This window comes from Rhinoderma darwinii, chromosome 13 (genome assembly GCF_050947455.1).
Source record: "Rhinoderma darwinii isolate aRhiDar2 chromosome 13, aRhiDar2.hap1, whole genome shotgun sequence".
In the NCBI taxonomy this organism is placed as follows: Eukaryota; Metazoa; Chordata; class Amphibia; order Anura; family Rhinodermatidae; genus Rhinoderma; species Rhinoderma darwinii.
Window position 1 is genome coordinate 46,297,568 of NC_134699.1, and position 21,128 is coordinate 46,318,695.

At 43.0% G+C, this 21,128-nt stretch overlaps 1 protein-coding gene across 8 annotated transcripts in view; it reads left to right on the plus strand.

The window, feature by feature from the left end:
• TNRC6C (trinucleotide repeat containing adaptor 6C) overlaps positions 1 to 21,128 on the plus strand; it is a 189,240-nt gene that overhangs the window by 73,532 nt on the left and 94,580 nt on the right. For 3 of the 8 annotated variants that reach the window (XM_075845652.1, XM_075845654.1, XM_075845655.1), the window contains exon 1: positions 13,735 to 14,454. The exons of 2 other annotated variants lie outside the window; for them this stretch is intronic. The gene's annotated coding sequence lies outside the window, so the exon portion shown is untranslated. Of the gene's footprint in view, positions 1 to 13,733; positions 14,455 to 21,128 lie in introns of those variants that run through there. 3 more of the 8 variants (XM_075845649.1, XM_075845651.1, XM_075845653.1) reach the window with 2 other exon arrangements.

Here is a 21,128-nt window from a genome sequence, read left to right on the forward strand (position 1 = left end):
TACCAATGAAAACTACAGATTGTCCCGCAACGAATAAACCCTCACACGGCTCCGGTGGAGAAAAAATAAAACAGTTCTGGCTCTCAGAATATGGCGATGCAAAATGTGCAGAGTGTTCCAAAAGCAGATAAGATCAGGAGCCATTTATAAGTGCGACACTGGCCACACATCTGCGGATTATTATTTATTTACTGCATTATTATACCCTCTTATTATACCCTGATGTACTCCGCACAGATAACATGTACCCTGATGTACTCCGCACAGATAACCTATGCCCCCACATTATAAACTGAAACACCAGTAAAACCCCAAACAGAACAACTGCCAAGCAAACTCTGTGCCCCAAAAGTCAAGTGGCGTCCCTCCCTTCTGAGTCCTGCAGCGTGCCTAAACACCAATTTACGTCCACAGATATGGCATCGCCATACCCGGGAGAACCCGGTTAATATTTTGAGTTATTTGTCTTCAGTGGCACAAACTGGGCATAACATATAGTGCACTAAAATGGCATATGAGTGGAAAATTGTAATTTTCACTCCGCACCATGCGCTGCGCATTAACCCCTGCGCGCACCATGACATAGCATGTCGTAGTGTGGGGGGTGATGTATGGAGCGTCTCACGTAAAAAATAAAGAATTTAGAACGGCAAAATCGCAGTTTTTTTGGTCACCTTGGCTCTACCTAAAAATGTAATAAAAAGTGCTCAAAAAGTTGTATGTACCAAAAAGTTGCACCAATAAAAACGACCGCTCGTCCCTCAATAAATAAGCCCTCATAACGCTCTATTGACTGAAAAATAAAAAAGTTGTGGCTCTTGGAACGCGGGGAGGAAAAAACTAAGAAGGAAAAGAAAAAAATGGATCACTCCAGAAAGGGTTAATTACTTTCTAATGAAAAACCATTTATGACCACATGTGGGGTGTTGCCGTACTCGGGAGAAATTGCTTTACAAATGTTGGGCAGCTTTTTCCCCCTTTATCCTTTGTGAAATTGAAAAAATGCAACATTTTAGTGGAAGAAATGTCGATATTCATTTTCACGACCTAATTCTAATAAATCCTGCAAAAGACTTGTGGGGTCTAAATGCCCACTATATCCCTAGATAGATTCTTTAAGTGGTGTAATTTCCACTTTTGGGGGGTTTCCCCTGTTTTGGCCTCTCAGGGGCTTTGCAAATGCGACATGGCACCCAAAAACCATTTCAGCTAAATTTGAGCTCCAAAAGCCAAATAGCGCTCCTTCCCTTCTAAGCCCCGCTGTGGGTCCAAACAGCAGTTTATTACCACATATGGCATATTTCCGTAATCGGGAGAAATTGTTTTACAAATGTTGGGGTGCTTTTTCTCCTTTATTCCTTGTAAAAATTAAAAATGGCTACCTTTTTTCAGAAAAAAAGTCGATTTTTACCTTTACAGAATAATTCCAATGAATTCAGCAAAACAACCGTGGGGTCAAAATGCTAACTTTACCCCTAGAAAAATTCCTTGAGGGGTGTAGTTTCCAAAATGGGGTCACTTTCCGGGGGTTTCCACTATTTTGTTCCCTCCAGTGCATTTCAAACGCGACACGGCACTGAAAACTATTCCAGCAAAATCAGAATTTCAAAATCCAAATGGTGCTCCTTTCCTTCTGTGGGTCCAAACAGCAGTTTATTACCACATATGGGGTATTGCTATAATCAGGAGAAATTGCTTTACATATGTTGGGGTGTTTTTTCTCTTTTATACCTTGAAAAAATTACAATTTTCTACGTTTTTTCAGAAAAAAAGTAGATTTTCATCTTCACAAACTAATTCAAATAAATTTAGCAAAAAAACTGTGGGTTCAAAATGCTAACTATACCCCTAGATAAATTCCCTGAGGGGTGTAGTTTCCAAAATGAGGTCACTTTTGGGGGTCTTTATTGTTTTGGCCCCACAAGACCTCTTCAAACCTGACATGGTACCTAAAATATATGCTAAAAAAAGAAGGCCCCAAAATCCACTAGGTGCTCCTTTGCTTCTGAGGCCTGTGTTTCAGTCCATAACCGAACTAGGGCCACATGTGGGGTATTTCTAAAAACTGCAGAATCTGGGCAATAAATAATAAGTTACATTTTTTGGGAAAAACCTTCTGTGGTATAGAAAAAAATGTATTACAAATGAATTTTGTATAAAAAAAATGAAATTTGTAACTTTCACCTCTACTTTGCTTTAATTCCTGTGAAACGCCTAAAGGGTTAATACACTTTCTGAATGCTGTTTTGAATACTTTGAGGGGTGCAGTTTTCAAAATGGGGTGATTTATGGGGACTTTCTAATATATAAGACTCTCAAAGCCACTTCAGAACTGAACTGGCCCCTGTAAAAATCGCCTTTTGAAATTTTCTTGAAAATATGAGAAATCGCTGCTAAAGTTCTAAGCCTTGTAACGTCCTAGAAAAATAAAATAATGTTCAAAAAACGATGCCAAACTAAAGTAGACATGTGGGGGATGGTAACTAGTAACTATTTTGTGTGGTATTACTATCGGTTTTACAAGCAGATACATTTAAATTTAGAAAAATGCTAATTTTTGCAATTTTTCGCTAAATTTTGGTGTTTTTCACAATTAAATACTGAATCTATCGGGCAAATTTTGCCAGTAACATAAAGTCCAATGTGTCACGAGAAAACAATCTCAGAATCGCTTGGATAGGTAAAAGCATTCCGGAGTTATTACCACATAAAGTGACACATGTCAGATTTTAAAAATCGGCTTCGTCCTGAAGGCCAAAACAGGCTCAGTCCTGAAGGGGTTAATGTATGCTTGTTTGTGGTCAAACTTACACACACACGGAAATGTTTTGTTGAAATGAGCCACTGTGCATGTGCGAGCGCTGCGTCCATTTCAATGATTAACGTCTCATTAATGTGCTTTGCAAACACAATTGTGGGTGTGGTATACAGTATGCACAGCTCCAAGTGTGTCAGAGGATAAACAGGATACCCCGCACAATCGCCACGGCCCCTTCAGCTGATCCACGGGGGGTGCATCTATTTCGACCACCAATGATCATACGTACACGTATGGCCTGTTCTATGTCTAGAGCAATAATAAAAAAATGTTTTAAAAAAACATTACACGAGATTACAATTTATTGGAATTCGTGCCAGGACTAATTTCGACTTGAGCGGTCCCAAATTGGAAAAAGCGGACATGGTCCGTTAAAATAAAAAAATAAAAAGTGCGTACATGTTCACCCAGCAGCTTATGTTCTTGAAATGTGATGGAACTTCGTCTGTAAGTTTATTTTTTTTATTTTTTCTTAAGAATTAAATGAATATTACTATCGTCATGACGTATTACAGACCTAGTATTATTTTGTTTAAATATCGCATGAATGTTTCCTATTTTTTGTGTTAGCAGCACCTCTACAAGGCCTGCTTCCCCTTCATTCTTTTAACCTGATTGTAATGTCAATGGCACACACTTTGAGCAGCAATTCACAGTACACACTTCTGTGAACTCCCACTACAAGTGTGTCAGGATTTGACCGTACAAACAGGTTCCAAACTATGTAGTTGAAAGACTGCTGTAGGTTCGAGCGCTATGCAACGTTCAATACAGCTGATAGTCATGGGTGCCTGTAGTCTAACCAACCACCAATAGGATATACAGTTGATGGCTTATTATGAGGAAAGGGTATCCCTTATTAATTATGCAAAAAGTAGTATGTTCGACAAAATGTACTTGTAATTTAATATGATTTTATTAAAAATTTTATTTTCTTCAACGTAACATGCGACAATATTGAAGATGCCAAGGAAGTGGACTCAGATGCCAGTCAACTAGAGTAGCCCGAAGCACAGTCAACTCCCATGAGCGAATCTCCTCATGTGGCAACAGGGGACACGTTTGAGACATCCGCCATGACTCGGGTGGCTTCAAACACTGCACCTCAGAGCACTTCACAGCGCAGCCGCGGGACTCCTGCTAGTGCTGCGGACACCAGGACTCTAATTTACTCCAGAGTCCCGGATTACCTGAATAAGAACAGCATTGAAAATCCAGAGGAGACATTCCTACGGAGTCTCACCCATCTAACTCGCCTTCCTCCGGAACATCGACAGCGAGTGCAGGGAGCGATTATCGTAATGCTCCAGGCAGAAATCCCACCAAATGATCCAAGGCCCATCTTCCGGGCAGTCGATTTGTGGCGTCCCCACAACGATGAGCCCATTGATAGTAGAGCACCTTTAACAAACCCGGTCACTCCTGTAGTGCAAACCTACGCGCACTACCCATTATAGGCCTACATACGAGTCCTCACCTAGCCTGTTCAGCCAGGATAGAGGCATGAACGTACGGCCTAATTACTATGGCTCCTCATCAAGTGGCCAAAGTTACCCAGGGAACGTGGCATACCCCTACCAAGGGCATCAACAGGGCCACGAAATGTCAGACAGACATGCCCCAGGTCGACCTGTTTCCTCTACTGCTGGACCATTAGGTCATGAACTTTTTGACCTTTAATTGTGGATCGGTTTGATCTTATTTGATGGCACCATGTTGGTGCACAGGAACCATGTTAGTTTATTTTGTATTTTTGTTAATAAAATTTGGTTGCGTTTAAAAAAAATTATCTAACAAAAAAACACTTGTGTCCTAACTAATTGTGTAGCGTACTTGTGTTTTTATAACTTTGCACGTCAGATGTTTTAGTGTACATATACTATGACTTATTGCACAATTAGGCCGATCATCTTTTTTTTAGCTCTGTTATTCACTGAACTGTGGACGTAACAATTACTGTACCAGTATCTGTCAACAGAGCTTTTACCCGGCCATATGAAACGCGTGAAGGCGGAATTCAGTCTAGAGATATCTACATGTTTGAGCAAAAGTGGAAGCGTTTGTAAGGAATATAGAAGCCTAGTAAAACTGATCATTTTTACTAAGTGACACCTACCTAGAAATGTCAGCGGTAGATAGCACCATCTTGTGAGCTCCAACTGAATTTTCTGAAGGAGTGGCAAAAAATGTAAACGATATGGTTGCTCAGGGGATTTCCCTATCTTAATACCGAGATATGTGATACAACTTCGAGTAGGAAAAATGTTGCATCCCATTAATTGCCATTGCAATCTCTGGCACAGTTGTCCCAGTTCTAAAAGTTCGCTCTTCTCTACATTAACTTTGTAGCCGGAGCATAATCCAACTTGAGACAGGAAGTTATATATAGGTACCAAATGCCCCTGGGGGTCAGACAGAAAGAGTATAACAGCAAATAATGCGATCTTCACTTCTCTAGTCCCTACTCATATACCACTAAATAGAGCAGCGCCTTCTAAGAATCGCGCCATTGGTTCTAATGCTGAATGAAACAATAGTGGCAATAAGGGGCAACCCTGACGTGTCCCTTTGAACAACTGGAAGGGGGTTGACAGAAATCCTGGGGGGTTGGTATAAAAGGCCATGTAAAATAGTCCTAAATGCTCCTTGGACATGCATTTTGTCCAGCACTATCCCCAGCCAGCCCCACTGAATATTATCAAATGCATTTTTAGCATCCAGTGCCAGTAAAGCTGGTCTGGTATCTAGGTGCGGATGGTGACACCCCGTCTCCAACACCGTCAATACCTTACGCAAATTTGTTACTGCAGCTCGACCTCTCACATATCCCACCTGGGAGCATCCCACCAAGACAGGCATATACAAAGCCAAACGATTCGCTAATATTTTAGACAGAAGTTTCTGTTTTTTATCTATCAATGATATCGGCCTATATGACCCTGAGTCCAAAGGATCTTTCCCCTTTTTGGGCAACACCTTAATATATGCCATTTTGGCTTCGGCCGGGAATGTCCCTGTTCTCCGCAGTTCTTTATAGTAATCTGACAATAATGGGCGAATGTTATCCCTCATGGATCTGTAAAATTCACTTGTGTACCCATCCGGCCCATGGGCATTTCCAGTGGGAAAAGTTTTAATTGCTCCCTGAATTTCCTCAGTTGTAATTTCTGCGTTAAAACAGCTCACATTGACCTTGTGTGAGTCTAGGCAAAGGTATCTCATCCAATAGTTCCTTACCTTTATGTAAATCAATAGGTGCATCAGCATACAGTGACTCATAAAAGGACTGTAAAATAGTGTTGATCTGTTTAGGTATTTAGGGATCTGACGTAGGCAGTCCTTGCTTATCTTTAAGGGTTGGGATGTGAGTTGGGGCATGTCGCCCCTTTGCCAGACGAGCTAAGAGTTTGCCTGCTTTATTACCATGTCTAAACAGATCAGCTTCGAATTGTGACCTATAGATACTCTCCCTTTTTTCTAGCCAGTGGTCAAATTGTACTTTTGACTCTCTCCATTTGTCTCTCAAATCTGTTGTCGGAGATTGTAGAAATGCCGTGTATGCAGCCCGCAGATGCTTACTCACAGTATTATACTCTACAGTTGTCTTGCGTTTAAGGGTAGACATGTGTCACATAATCTTACCCCTCATCACCACCTTGGCCGTGAGCCAGAGCGGTGAGATCGATAATCTCCCTCGTATTCTAGCCACCAACCCTGTAATTTCTGTATGAAACTGTCATCCTTCTTAAAAAGGAAGGAAAACGCCAAAAAAAATCTGTACCTTTAGCAATAGTGTCAGCAAGGGTAATTGTAACCAGAGAGTGGTCAGAAATAACTAAATCCTCAATCGATGCCTCTATCAGGAGTCGGGTAGAAACTAAACTCACTAAAAAGTAGTCAATTCAAGACCAGGACTGATGGGCGTGTGAATAATGTTTGAACTCCCTGGTGTCCGGATGCAGATATCGCGAGGCACCTGTAAGCGTATTGTGTCTTGCAAAGTTAGGTAAAACAAAATCCCTGTGCCGTTATGAAGGGGTTACTGCACTCCTATCTTCCCCTGGTAGCATCACTGTGTTCAACTCTCCCCCTAACACCAAGAACTTCGTACGATCCAGCTGGATTTGTGATTCCACGTTGCAAAAGAAACATGCATTAGCGGCATTAGGGCCGTACACATTGTATAAACGAATAGTTTCGTCTGCTTGGCACACTCGTAAGGTAGCTGGATATTGGAGGGTAAATTGTTGCCTTCCTTGAAATAAAGCGGTGCATATCTTGCTAAAAGATCTGAGACGTTTGGAGACATCCATCGAGTAGTCCTCAAAAAGTTAAATCTTCATGCCCCTAATCTCCAAGGGCTTGGATCTGCGACGGTATGCTTTCGTAAGGGCCACCTTGTCATTATATTCAAGCAATTTCATTATGACCAGTCTAGAGCGTGGCAGACGAGTATTATCAATTGGTGGTTGATGTCTCGGATCTGGGCCCACTGTGTGCCCGTTCCACCCTACATGGGTGCTGGAGGCCCAAAAGTTCTGGTAAGGGGAGCGATTACCCATAGAAACCAATCAGATTACTGATGGCCAGGAGGAAAGCTCCATTACTAGCTGCAGAGACTTCTTTTGCCCAACTGCAAGCTGATCAAATGTGTCATACTGCTGCTCGAGCTGCTGAAACTCCTCAGCAAACTCTGGCTTTCTCAACAACAGATCAGACAGGTGGCTCTCAGAAGTGCAGAGACTCCTGCCCAAAACCCAATCCAGAAAGCAAGCTGATAAGAGAACATCATGATGTTCAGCGTGCTAATGAGTGGGCTTTCATGCATGATGCCTTTTTCAATTATGATACAACCATAGTCTATGGCCAACTGGTAATACAACTGCCAATGTTGTTAATCAACAGACAATCTTTTGACTCCATTTCCCACCAGTTTAGTTGTGTAGGTATTTAGGAAGTTAAAATTTAAATAAACAGTGTGGAACTGCCGGGGTATATAGGGCTACTAGCGATTTCCCCGTAAACCAAGAAAATACGAGGGCATGGATTGACCTCCTGGGCACCCTTGGAACAAATCCAATGAAGACACAGACAGACCGACACGTTATACCCGGGCAGCGCCGGGTGCTTTTTCTAGTTTTTAATAAAAAGTATTTAGAAAGTTGCACCAAGCACACTGATAGACTTTTTATTTTAAAAAATATATACATTTAAAAGGTGTACATAGCCTTTAATTCTTAGGCTGTGCTTTATTGTGAATATGTCCCAATAGTTGTTTATCTTTTGTCTAGTGTTTGTTCTACTGTGGTGATATCTCAATAGTCTGCGTTCTTTATATGCTATGTTCTATTTTCATGGTGTAATAAGAGACTGTTTATTAATTTTCAAGATGTATTTCTAGACTGTGTTCTATTGTGATATCATAATACTGTTTGTGTTTAGTTTTAGGTTGTTCTATTGTGATGTCACATTAGTCTGTTTTCAATTTTGATAGTAATAGACTGTCTTTATTCATAACTTGTGTTCTGTAGCTATGATGTCACAGTAGTGTTTGTTTTTTCCCTAATCTGTATTCTATGGTGATGATGTCTCAAAGAAGGTTGTCTTTCTTCTAAAGGTCCTTACACAGCCCGTCCTGGGCCGTGTAAACGAGCGCCAATCAACGAGACAGCTCGTTGATCGGCGCTCATTTGCTCCTTTCACAAGGATCTACCGTGTTTCCCCGATAGTAAGACACCCCCGATTGTAAGACGTATCGGGGGTTTCAGGGGGGTCGGCTAATATAAGCCGTACCCCGAAAGTAAGACATATGTCTTACTTTCGGGGAAACACGGGGGTATTGCGGCCTCCTGCCCACTTCCGCGCCACCCCCCTCTCCATACGTCACCGCGCCGTCCCCTGCACTTGCTCCTGCTGCAACTGCCGGAATCGAAGCGCTCGCCGATTCCGGCAGTTTAACCCATTAAATGCCGCTGTCAATAGTGACAGCGGCATTTAATGTGTTTGACAGAGGGGGGAGCTCCCTCTGTCACCCGATCGGCGCCCCCGCAAACAAATCGCGGGTCGCCGTCGGGTTTCCATGACAGCCGGGGGTCTAACAAAGACCCCCAGGTCTGCCTTCAGCATCTGCCTGTTAGGCGATGCCGGAGGCATGACCTAATAGGTTGCCTGTCAGTTTTACACTGACAGGCAATAATGCTTCGGTATACTAAGTATACCAAAGCATTATATATGCGATCGGCACATCGCATAGTGAAGTCCCCTGGTGGGACTAAAAAAAAAAATGTAAAACAGTTAAATAAAGTTTGTGAAAAAAAAAAATAAATAAATTCGACAATTTTTTTACAATATAAGACATACCCCGAAAGTAAGACATAGTGGGGCTTTTGGGGATAAAAAGAAAGTAAGACACTGTCTTACTTTCGGGGAAACACGGTAGTATGGGGACGAGGGCTCGTTACTCTGATCGCTCGTCCCCATACATTATTGTGATGCAACAACAATATTATTTTACTTTTTTTAAATGATACGATCAGCAGATCAACAATGGTTTGCTCGTTCATCTGCTGATCGCTGCCCTGTTTACACAAGGCAATTATCGTCAACGAGCCTTCTATGAACGATCGTTTACCCGATAATTGGCCTGTGTTTTATTGTAAAGATGGCACAATAGTTTATTATCTTTATTTCTATGTGTTCTACTGTGGCGATATCACAATAGTCTGTGCATTTCTTTATAAGCTATGTTCTATTTTAATGGTGAGACTGTTTATTAATGGTGATGTCATCACAGTGTTTGTCTTGGACGTGTTCTACTATGCTGATGTCACAATAGTGTTTGTCTTTATATTCCTAGTCTTTGTGCAAAGTAGACTGTGACAATGTTTTTTATTTGGTTTTGGCATAGTTCTCCTCATAATCAGCAATTAAAATTCCTAAAATATGGTAAAAGGCCATTGACTTCCACAAATTCATGGCTTTTCTGCTCTAGCATTGCTAGGATAATCCCATGCACTACAGCGTAATTGAAATAATTGGCTTTCCTGGATATAGCTACAAGGTACTGAAATCTCCAAGGGATGTTGAACGGGTCATGGCACTTCGGGTAACCCCTTAATGAATTCATTTAATGGACAGATTTGGATGTGCATGAATTAAGCTCTGTTCACATTTGTGTTTAGGACCGTTAGTCTTTCCGGTATTTTGAACGGATAGAATAGTGTAGTCTACAGCGATATTCTTGCTATAAAAAATACTGGAACCTCGACACACTCCATTAATGGGGTCTGTGGGGGTTCATTAGCAGGGGGGGGGGGGGGCAAAGGACCCTCTACCCCAAAGGTAGACACCAGTACTATAAAAAGAAAATGGTAGGTGAGGGGCCCTGTTACAGATTTTGCATTGGGTCCCAGGAGCTTCAAGTTACGCCTCTGTTTGCTAGTATCCGTTTTAAAACTGTCATGGCTATGTTATAAACGGAAGTTATGACGCGAAAGCCTGACTGCTAGACTGGGCCTCATTTATCAATGCCATGGTTGCCCATGGCAACCAATCAGGGCTCAGCTTTCATTTCTTAAACTGCTCTGTAAAAATTAAAGGTGCACAGTGATTGGTTGCTATGGGTAACAAGGTCAGTTTTACTGTTAGACAGTTTTGATAAGTCTGCCCAGTGTATTTTGTGTAGTATATGAGTATGCACAACTAAAATAGAGGGAGAAGCGTGGTGGAAGAAGTCACACAATTATCCTCTATTCACGTATGTGGCTGTGGCACCATTATTTGATGCTGTCTACTATATTCGGATCGCGACTGTCCTAACAATCCTCCCTTTACATGGCCTTGTTTCCCATAGCAACCAGTTTTCACGATTTATTCTCTCAGTGAAACTTAGGAAAGCTCAACTATAATTTTTTGTGAAATCACTTCTTATTTGAGACAACATTGACATAAGAAGCCCATAGTCTCCAATGTACTATACAGCCAGCTTGGCTATTCTGTCAAGTTATTCCAGACATGGGCTTTTCCCACTGGAGTGTTATGCGCATGCGCACTGCGCCATCTGTTGAAACTGTCAACTGGAAAAAAACATAAACAACCCACTAGTCCGCCCTTTATAACCCCTTTAGGACACAGCCTGTTTTGGCCTTCAGGACACAGCCTATTTTTTCAAATCTGACATGTGTCACTTTATGTGGTAATAACTCCGGAATGCTTTTACCTATCCAAGCGATTCTGAGATTGTTTTCTCGTGACATATTGTACTTTATGTTAGTGAAAAAATTTGGTCGATAAATTCAATATTTATTTGTGAAAAACGTCAAATTTTAGCAAAAATTTGCAAAAATTAGCATTTTTCTAAATTTAAATGTATTTGCTTGTAAAACAGATAGTAATACCACACAAAATAGTTACTAGTTAACATCCCCCATATGTCTAATTTATGTTTGCATCATTTTTTTTCACGTACTTTTATTTTTCTAGGACGTTACGAGGCTTAGAACTTTAGCAGCAATTTCTCATATTTTCAATAAAATTTCAAAAGGCTATTTTTTCAGGGACCAGTTCAGTTCTGAAGTGGCTTTGAGGGCCTTATATATTAGAAAGTCCCCATAAATCACCCCATTTTGAAAACTGTACCCCTCAAGGTATTCAAAACCACATTCAGAAAATATTTTAACCCTTTAGGCGTTTCACAGGAATTAAGGCAAAGTAGAGCTGAAATTTACAAATTTCATTTTTTTTGCCGAAATTCATTTGTAATAAAAAAAAATCTGTAACACAGAAGGTTTTACCAGGGAAACGCAACTCAATATTTATTGCCCAGATTCTGCAGATTTTAGAAATATCCAACATGTGGCCCTAGTGTCCTAATGGACTGAAACACAGGCCTCAGAAGCAAAGGAGCAGCTAGTGGATTTCGGGGCCTCCTTTTTTTAGGAATATATTTTAGGCACCATGTCAGGTTTGAGGAGGTCTTGTGGTACCTAAACAGCCGAAACCCCCCCAAAGTGACCCCATTTTGGAAACTACACCCCTCAATGCATTTTTCTAGGGGTATAGTTAGAATTTTGACCCCACAGTTTTTTTGCAGAATTTAGTGGAATTAGTCTGTGAAGATGAAAATCACCTATTTTTCTGTGGAAACATAGAATTTTTTCATTTTTACAAGGAATAAAGGAGAAAAAGCACCCCAAAATTTGTAAAGCAATTTCTCCCGATTACGGCAATACCCCATATGTGGTCGTAAACTGATGTTTGGACCCACAGCAGGGCTCAGAAGGGAGGGAGCGCCTTTTGGATTTTGGAGCGCAGATTTTGCTGGATTGGTTTTCAGTGCCGTGTCGGGTTTGCAACGCCCCGGAGGGACCAAAACAGTGGAAACCCGCCAAAAGTGACCCCATTTTGGAATCTACACCCCTCAAGGAATTTTTCTAGTGGTATAGTGAGCATTTTGGCCCCTCAGGATCTTTTTTAGAGCTAAGGTGACCAAAAAACAGCGATTTTTGGCGCTTTAAATTCTTTATTTATTACAGCGTTCACCGTGCGCAATAAATTACGTTTTAATTTATTCTGCCGGTCGGTACGATTACGCCGATACCATATGTGTATAGTTTTTTTTAAGTTTTGCAGCGTTTGCACAATAAAATTAAGTTTCTATAAAATAATTTATTTTCTGGGACACGCTATTCTGAGCCGTAACTTTTTTATTTTTTCATCAAAAAAGCTGTGGGAGGTCTTGTTTTTTGCGGGACGGGTTGTAGTTTTTATTGGTACCATTTTGGGGTAAATGCGACTTTTTGATCACTTTTTATTCTATATCTTGGGAGGGGTGGTGACCAAAAAATAGTGATGCTGACAGTTTTCCGTTTATTTTGTTTGCGGCGTTCACCGTGCGGAAAAATTAACATTATAGTTTCATAGATTGGGTCGTTACGAACGCGGCGATACCAAATATGTGTACTTTTTTTAACGTTTTCATTTTTTCCCTATAATAAATGACTTATTATAGGAAAACAAAACCTTTTTATTTTTACACTTTTATAAAACATTTTTATTAACTTTTTTTTACTTTTTACACTTTATATTTTTGTTTATGAACTTTTCTTTTACTTTTTACACTTTCTTTTTTTGACCTGCAGCTCTGATCGCTGCTAGAATACATTACACTACCTAGGTAGTGTAATGTATTCCAACTGTCAGTGTGACGTCACAGTCACTCTGACAGTTGGTCTACGAGGATCAGCAGAGGCTGATCCTCATAGGCTGACATACATGGCAGACCTGGGGGCCGTTGTCTGGCCCCCGGGTGCCATCACAAGCATCAGAAGCCCCCACGATTGCATGGGGACTGCTGATGCGCAACAAACCCGCTACATGCGGAGATCGCAATCGAGCCCCGCATGTAACGGGTTAATTGCCGAAATCAGCGGCGATGAGCCGCTGATCGGCAACACTGGAGAGTGTCAGCTGTCGGGGACAGCTGATCTCCAAGTTCCCGATGCACACTGTCGCCGACAGTGTGCATCGGGAACGGCACAGTGACTTTCTGTCACTCTGACAGGAAGCCTATCAGGACCAGCCGAAGGTTGGTCCTGATGGGCTTCTGTCCATGGCAGACCCGGAAGCCATTGTTTGGCTTCCGTTTGCCATACTAACTATCGGCAGACCCCGCGATTTCGGACGGGGGTCTGCCGATATGTTAGAAACCCCTAAAATTCGGCGATTGCACCCGATCGCCGAATTTAAGGGGTTAATGCGCCGAAATCAGCGGCAAAGGACCGCTGGCCGGCAAGAGGGGAGTGTCAGCTGTCGGCGACAGCTGACCTCCTGGTTCCCGGTGGTCGCCGACAGTGTGCACCGGGATTAACTCAGTAACTGTACGTCCTCGTGCGGGAAGTAACTTCCCGCAACGACGTACAGTTACGTCCTGGTGCGGGTAGGGGATAAGGCGGGAGGAAACGACACCCCCTTCACATCCCCCTTTTCAGGACCGCCCTTATTCAATCATACTGACACGCCCCCATAGTCATTTCACCTTACTGCACGGAGTCTAAGCGAGTCTCCGCCCATCTTCAGGGAATACGCCCCCCTGATAACTTAACAGCCAATAAATGTTTTGAACGACTGGCAGCCCAGCAACTCATTTGCTTGGCCGCGCCCATCTTTTGGCTTCTTGTCAGTTAGCAACAAAATGGCCGCAGCTGCCCATTTTCTGCCTCCCGTCAGCGGACTAGCGCTCTGAGGGGAAAGCCGAGGAAAACAGCGAGCAACTGCCCTCCTCGCTGGAAAGGAGGCCCTCCCCCCTCAGCGCCGCCAGGCCCCGCACACACCTGGAGGAGGTGACAGCGCCCTGCAGAGGGAGCCTGGCCGTGTCCCGGGGGAGAGGCGCGCACACCAGGAGCCCTTACTCCCTGTCACTATCCGAGCCAAGAGCGTCCTCTCCGAAGCCAGAAGCTCTCCTGACGCTGGTCCCCAGTTTTCCTGCCTCCCTGGATTCCACTTGGTTTCTCCGGAGCCCCCTCCTTTGCCCCCTGAGACAGACTGTAAAGCGGCGACTGAGTGACAGGAGGGAATCGGTAGTCGAGACCCCTCCAGCACCGACACTGCCATCGAGAAACGGGGGGAGAGGAGACCAGGTACCCGGGAGTCTGGGGGAGGCGTGGGCTCCGCGATCTGTCACTGTTCTTGTGTTGAATGATGGGGCTTGTGGGCTGGTACGGGAGGACTGCGCTGTACACTCCGCACACAGACGCTGTATTCACGGTGTACGGTCCTGGGTGGTCTCTACAGCTGCCATATGTGTCAGGATTTATTGATTTTTTTTCTTAATCCAAGTTTAGTTAGCGTTGTCTTTCATTGAGTGTCCCCTAAATGTTACAGAATGGTATGATCCTCACAGCCGATCATTGTTCCCACGTCAGATCGGTCATCATTACGATTAATAAAGATTTAAAAACCGCTACACAAGTTTATCAACGATGCAAAGGGGTTCAAGGCGTGGATTTGGTACTATAGATGCTAAAATTATTCTTATAATCCGACTGGTCCCTTTTACTTTTGAGTATCTATTAAATGCCCTGATATTGGAGGACGGTATAACCGGTGCGGTGCTGGTTGACCCTTTACACGGCTCGATGCTTTCTGTATGGGGAGGAATGATCGTAATATGTTCGTCCCCGTTACTTTGGATCATTGGCTGCACGTCACCTGCTTACACGGGGGGAGGGGGGGGGGGATTTGCTGCCAACAACTTTGATTTTTGTAGGCAGCACAAACAATGTGATCGGTCGACAAATCGATGCCATGTTTACAAGGGCCAATAATCGTGAACGAGCATATGTAGTGGGGTATGGGCAGAGTGGGTGCGCAGTCTCTCTTAACCAATCACAAGTGTGTAGAGAGATCATGTGATTTCCCCCTTTAGGGATATACATCAATTTAAAACTACAATCTGCATTCTGTTAGGCCTCATTCACACTGCAGTTTCTAAAGCCACATTCTCGAGTGGCTTGTAAAGGGAGAGGAAGTATATAGGACAGATTCTATCTCCCCCCCCTTTTTTTTTTTTTTTTCTTTAAATCTACTCCTGGTTATGGCTTCCAAAACTGCATTGTGTGAATATAACTAAAGGCTTTTACACCTGCAGATGATCATTCATAGAACGCTCGTTGCTGATTGCCCTGAGTAAAAAGGGAGCGATGAGCAGATAAATGAGCAAACACTCGATCATCTGCTGATCGTATCGTTTAAAAAAAACTAAAATATTATCGTTGTCTTTAGCACATCTCCCTGTGTAAACAGAGCGACGCGCTGCCAACATGAAGATAATATATGGGGACGAGCGATCAGAGTAACAACCGCTCATCCCACACCCATAGCTCCGAGTGACAGGAGCAAACGAGCGCCGATCAACGATGTCTCATTGATCGGCGCTCGGCCGGTGTAAAGGGGCCTTTACTCCTTATCGAGCGTTTCTTGCAAACCATGTCAGAATTTCTACCACCGTCCTGTGAGTTTATTTCCCATCTGGAATAATAGAAGTCTTGATCTTTTTGCTCCGTCTTCATGTTGTGTGCGCTGGTGGGGGAAACCATTTGACGAACCCACCACAGAAATCATTAAAGAGAAAGTGTCGCTGATTTCTTCACATAACTAGAGACCTGCAGCCAAGTGAGAGGTTCCCCTTTAAGAAGCTGCGCTCGGGCTTCTTGTGGATAGTATTTATCTGCCGTCTGTGACTATTGTAATCCCAGCATTATTAGGTTAGAGGTTAATAGGCGCTGTCACGTAAACCCGCGCTGGATGGCATTACAGGACTGTGGGTAAAGGGGGCATAGATTTCACTCCAGCTGTTTGTTCAATTCGCAATGAAGTGTTTTATTCAGTTCCTCATGGAAAGTCATTGATGTTGTAGCAAAGATTACATTTTTTTTGCCGTCATTTGGTCAGGCCCCATTCACACGACCGTGGTTTTCATCTGCAGTTACGGATGGAATTGGGGACCCATTTATTTCTACACACCACGGACGCCTTTCAGTATATTCACGGATGTGTCTCTGCCGCAGAAACTCCTCAAAGTATAGAATGTTTCCTTTTCTTGTCCACAATTGCGGCACGGACTCTCCCATAGAAGTCTATGGGCGCTTCCATAATTGCGGACATCCATGAATGTGCATCCGTATTTGCGGACAGTAGAAACCCTTACAGTCGTGTGCATGTGGCTTTAAATACTGCTGTATGTTCTTTGCGATCACTGACGGCCCAGAACGATAGTGGAGGCTTGTGGCCGGTTCCGGACAGATTAGATTGTGAGCGTAGAGTTTTGTTGCAGTCACTTGGATCGTTCTGCTGGTCAAGTTGTTAATGTTATTCAAGGGTTCTGTTTTTGGAGTATAAATTATGGGCGGAGATCTATACTAGACCACACCCCTTATCTTGAAGCCGCGTCAGTAATGTCATTGACTACGTCAACGGGTATTACTGGAAACTCCAACCAAAACGAAAGTTTCTCACGTGTTCCCTTAACCCTTTGCTGCCACAGGCAATTTTGATATTTTGAACTTTTTTTTTTGCTTTTTTTTAACCCTTCCTGCTGCAGCCAGTTTTGACCTCCAAGGAAGCCTCATTTTAAAAATTATTTTTTTTTTGCCGTGAGCTGTAACAAAGCCGTGCTATTTTGACCAACGTGTGAACCCAGCCATATTATACAATTCACTCCGTTATTACCATGTCTAACGTGCTAGTCTGTTGGAGGTGATTTCCAATAATTCACAATGTCAATTGGTCTAAAGATGTTGTGCTTCTTTCACTTTTTTTTTTTTTTGGCACAGGAAAACTGAGCTCATGTTCACAGCTTTAACCCCTTAACGACATATCACGTACAGTTACGTCGCTGCAGTTAGGTACTTAACGCAACAGCATGTAAGTTTAAGTGACAGTCATGGAGCGGGCTCAGAAGCGGAGCCCGCGCCGTCACCAGCAAGTGTCAGCTGTAGATTACAGCTGACACCCTGCTGTAAGGCCAGGACCATAGAGAGCCTCCGATCTGACTGATAAACCCCTTAGATGTAGCGATCAAAAGAAATTGCTGCATCTAGATTGTTTCTTTCACATTGTTGGGGGGGGGGAGGCGATGGTTGCTATGGCAACCAGAGGCCTAACAATGGCCTCCTGGTCTGCTAAGTACGGAAGCCTAGTAGGCCCTGCCCAGAGGCGGAGCTTAATAGGCTTGCTGTCAGTGTATAACTAATACACTGCACTATGTAGGTAGTGCGGTGTATTCGAATAGCGATCAGGGCTTTATGCCTTCAAGTCTCCTGTGGGAATTAAAAAAAAAATAAAATAAATAAATGTTGTATAGCAGTTTCAAATTGAAAAAAACAAAATAACAGCCTTTTTTACTATAATAAATCTATACTAGGAAAAACTGAAAACATTAGAAAAAAGTGCACTGATTTGGTATGCCGCGTCCATAATGGCCCAAACTATAAAAATATCACATTATTTTTCTTGGATGGCTAACACCGTAAAAGAATCGCTGTTTTTTTTTCTGGTCATCACCCCCTCACATAGAATGAAGTGATAAAAAAGTCTCATGTATCCCAAAATTGTACCAATAAAAATGACAGCCCGTACTGCGAAAAAACAAGACCTCCCACAGCTTTTTTGACGGAAAAATAAAGTTATGTCTCTCAGAATATGGCGACATAAAATTAAAAAAAAAAAATTGATTTTTTATTTTCTTATTGAACGAACACATATATATATATATATATATATAACAACTGTATAATAATGGTATCGCCGTAATCGTATCGTCCCGCAGAATAAAGTAAAATTGTAATTTATAGCCCACAGTGAACACTGGAAAAAAAAGTGTCAAAAACATTGACAGAATTGCTGGTTCTTGGTCACCTTGTTTGCCAAAAAAGGAATAAAAATAAACAAATAAGCCCTCACACAGCTCCATTGGCTCAAAAAAAAAAGAAGGGAGATTTCTGGCACTCAGAATATTGCGACACAATGTGCAGAGTGCGTTCCAAAAGCGGTTAAAATTGGGCACCGTTTCAGTGCGACACCGGCCACACATCAATGAATTTATTTATTTACCCCATTATAACCTCTTATTATGCCCTGATGTTCTCCGCCCAGCTTACATATACCCCGATGTAGTCCGCCCAGCTAACATATGCCCCCACATTATAAACTGGGATCGCAGCAAAACCCCAAACACAACTACCACGAAGCAAAATCTGCGCTCCAAAAGCCAAATGGCATTTATTTACGGGAAGGTATCCGGGCCATAGACATGTCCTATCTTTTGCTTTTTACGGTTCGCGCTCCCATACTTTGTATGGGAGAACTGGCCTAAAATGTGGGCGGCTGGCCGTGCCTGCAATCGCGACCTGTGATTACGGTAAACTGGGTGGTGTGTTCCTGGACAATAGAAGTGAATGAGTCCGTAATTGAGGTCCGCAATTACAGATTTTTACGGTCGTGTGCATGTGGCCCTACTTGGGGGCTCTGCAAATGCAACATGGCGCCCAAAAACCAATCAAGAAAAGTCTGTAATCTTTATATAGTGCCGACATATTCCGCAGCACTTTACAATTTAGTGAGAACTTGAACAGACAATATCAGACATTACATAGTGACAAAATGAATTTACGATTCAAACAAAACAAGCGCATTTTACATTTTCTAAGTACAATGGTCCAGCCATCTTTTATATGTATGGGGTAGTAACATAAAGCTGCATGAGCCGTCACCAGCCAGTATCTGTGTATGACAGACATGAAGTGTATTAGGGTGCAAGGAGTGTGGGTTATACTGCTGAATGAGGGGGTCAAGTCCTCATGACAAATGTAAAAGGGGGGCCAGGGAAAGGAGTCAGATTAGGGAATGTCATAGGAAGATGTCTAAAGATGTGTTTTCAGGGCACGTTTAAAACTCTGGATGTTGGGAATTAATCTAATTGTCTGGGGTAGCGCATTCCAGAGGACGGGTGCAGCACGAGAAAAATCTTGGAGACAGGAGTGGGAGGTTCGGATTATGGAGGATTTTAATCTAAGGTCATTGGCAAAAATGTAGAGTGCGGATAGGGTGGTGGACAGAGATGAGGGAGGAGATGTAAGGAGGTGCAGCACTGTGGAGAGCTTTGTGAGTGAGAATAATACGTTTGAATTTTATTCTGAACGGGATGGGCAACCAGTGCAGTGACTGGCACAGATTAGAGGCGTTGGTGCAGCGGTTGATCAGAAAGATGAGCCTGGCTGCTGCATTGAGGACAGATTGGAGAAGGGAGAGTTTGGTGAGGGGAAGACCGACTAGTAATGAGTTATAGTAGTCAAGACGAGAGTGAATCAGAGCAACAATGAGAGTTTTGGTGGTTTCCTCCGTAAAAAAAGGGCGGATTCTGGAAATGGTTTTTGAGGTGAAAGTGACAGGAGCGTGAAAGTGATTGAATGAAGTAAACGAAAGATCTGAGTAAAAAATAACCCCGAGACAGCGGGCGTGCTGCTTAGGAGTTATGATTGTGCCACACACTGAGATGGAGACATCAGGTTTAGGTAGGTTAGTAGACGGTGGGAACACAAGGAGCTCCGTTTTAGAAAGATTCAGTTTTAGATAGTGAGGACATGATGTTAGAGACAGCGGACAGACAATCACTGGTGTTTTGTATTAGAGCAGGGGTGATGTCATGGGAAGAGGCGTATAATTGGGTGTCATAAGCGTAGAGATGGTACTGGAAGCCAAATCTGATGATGGTTTGTCCAATAGGCGCTGTGTAGAGAGAAAAGAGAAGTGGACCTAGGACTGATCCCTGGGGAACCCCGATAGCAAGGGAAAAAAGTAGAATCCGCAAATGACGCGCTGAACGAGCGGTCAGAGAGATAGGAAGAAAACCAAGTTATGCCAATAGAGTGGAGCATGTTAAAGAGGCTCTCACCAGATTTTGCAACCCCTATCTCCTATTGCAGCAGATCGGTTCTGCAATGTAGATAAGAGTAACGTTTTTTTTTTTTTTAAAAACGAGCATTTTTGGCCAAGTTATGACCATTTTTATATTTATGCAAATGAGCCTTTCTTAACTTTAAACACGCCCAGTTGTACTTATGTACAACTTGGCGTGTATTATGTGTGTACATCTTGGCGTTTATACTTTTACTAGCTGGGCGTTGTGAATAGAAGTGTATGATGCTGACGAATCAGCATCATCCACTTCTCTTCGTTAACACCCAGCTTCAGGCAGTGCACAGACACACAGCGTGTCCTCGAGAGATCAAGCTGTGACGTCACTTCCTGCCCCAGGTCCTGCCCCAGGTCCTGCATCGTGTCGGACGAGCGAGGACACATTGGCACCAGAGGCTACAGTTGATTCTGCAGCAGCATCAGCGTTTGCAGGTAAGTAGCTACATCGACTTACATGCAAACGCCGATGCTGCTGCAGAATCAACTGTAGCCTCTGGTGCCGATGTGTCCTCGCTCGTCCGACACGATGCAGGACCTGGGGCAGGAAGTGAGTGACGTCACAGCGTGATCTCTCGAGAACACGCTGTGTCTGTGCACTGCCAGAAGCTGGGTGTTAACGAAGAGAAGTGGATGATGCTGATTCGTCAGCATCATACACTCCCATTCACAACGCCCAGCTAGTAAAAGAAGTAAAAACGCCCAGATGTACGCACATAATACACGCCCAGTTGTACTTTTACTTTAAACACGCCCAGTTGTACTTTAGAAAGCCTCATTTGCATAAATATAAAATGGTCATAACTTGGCCAAAAATGCTCGTTTAAAAAAAACAAAAACG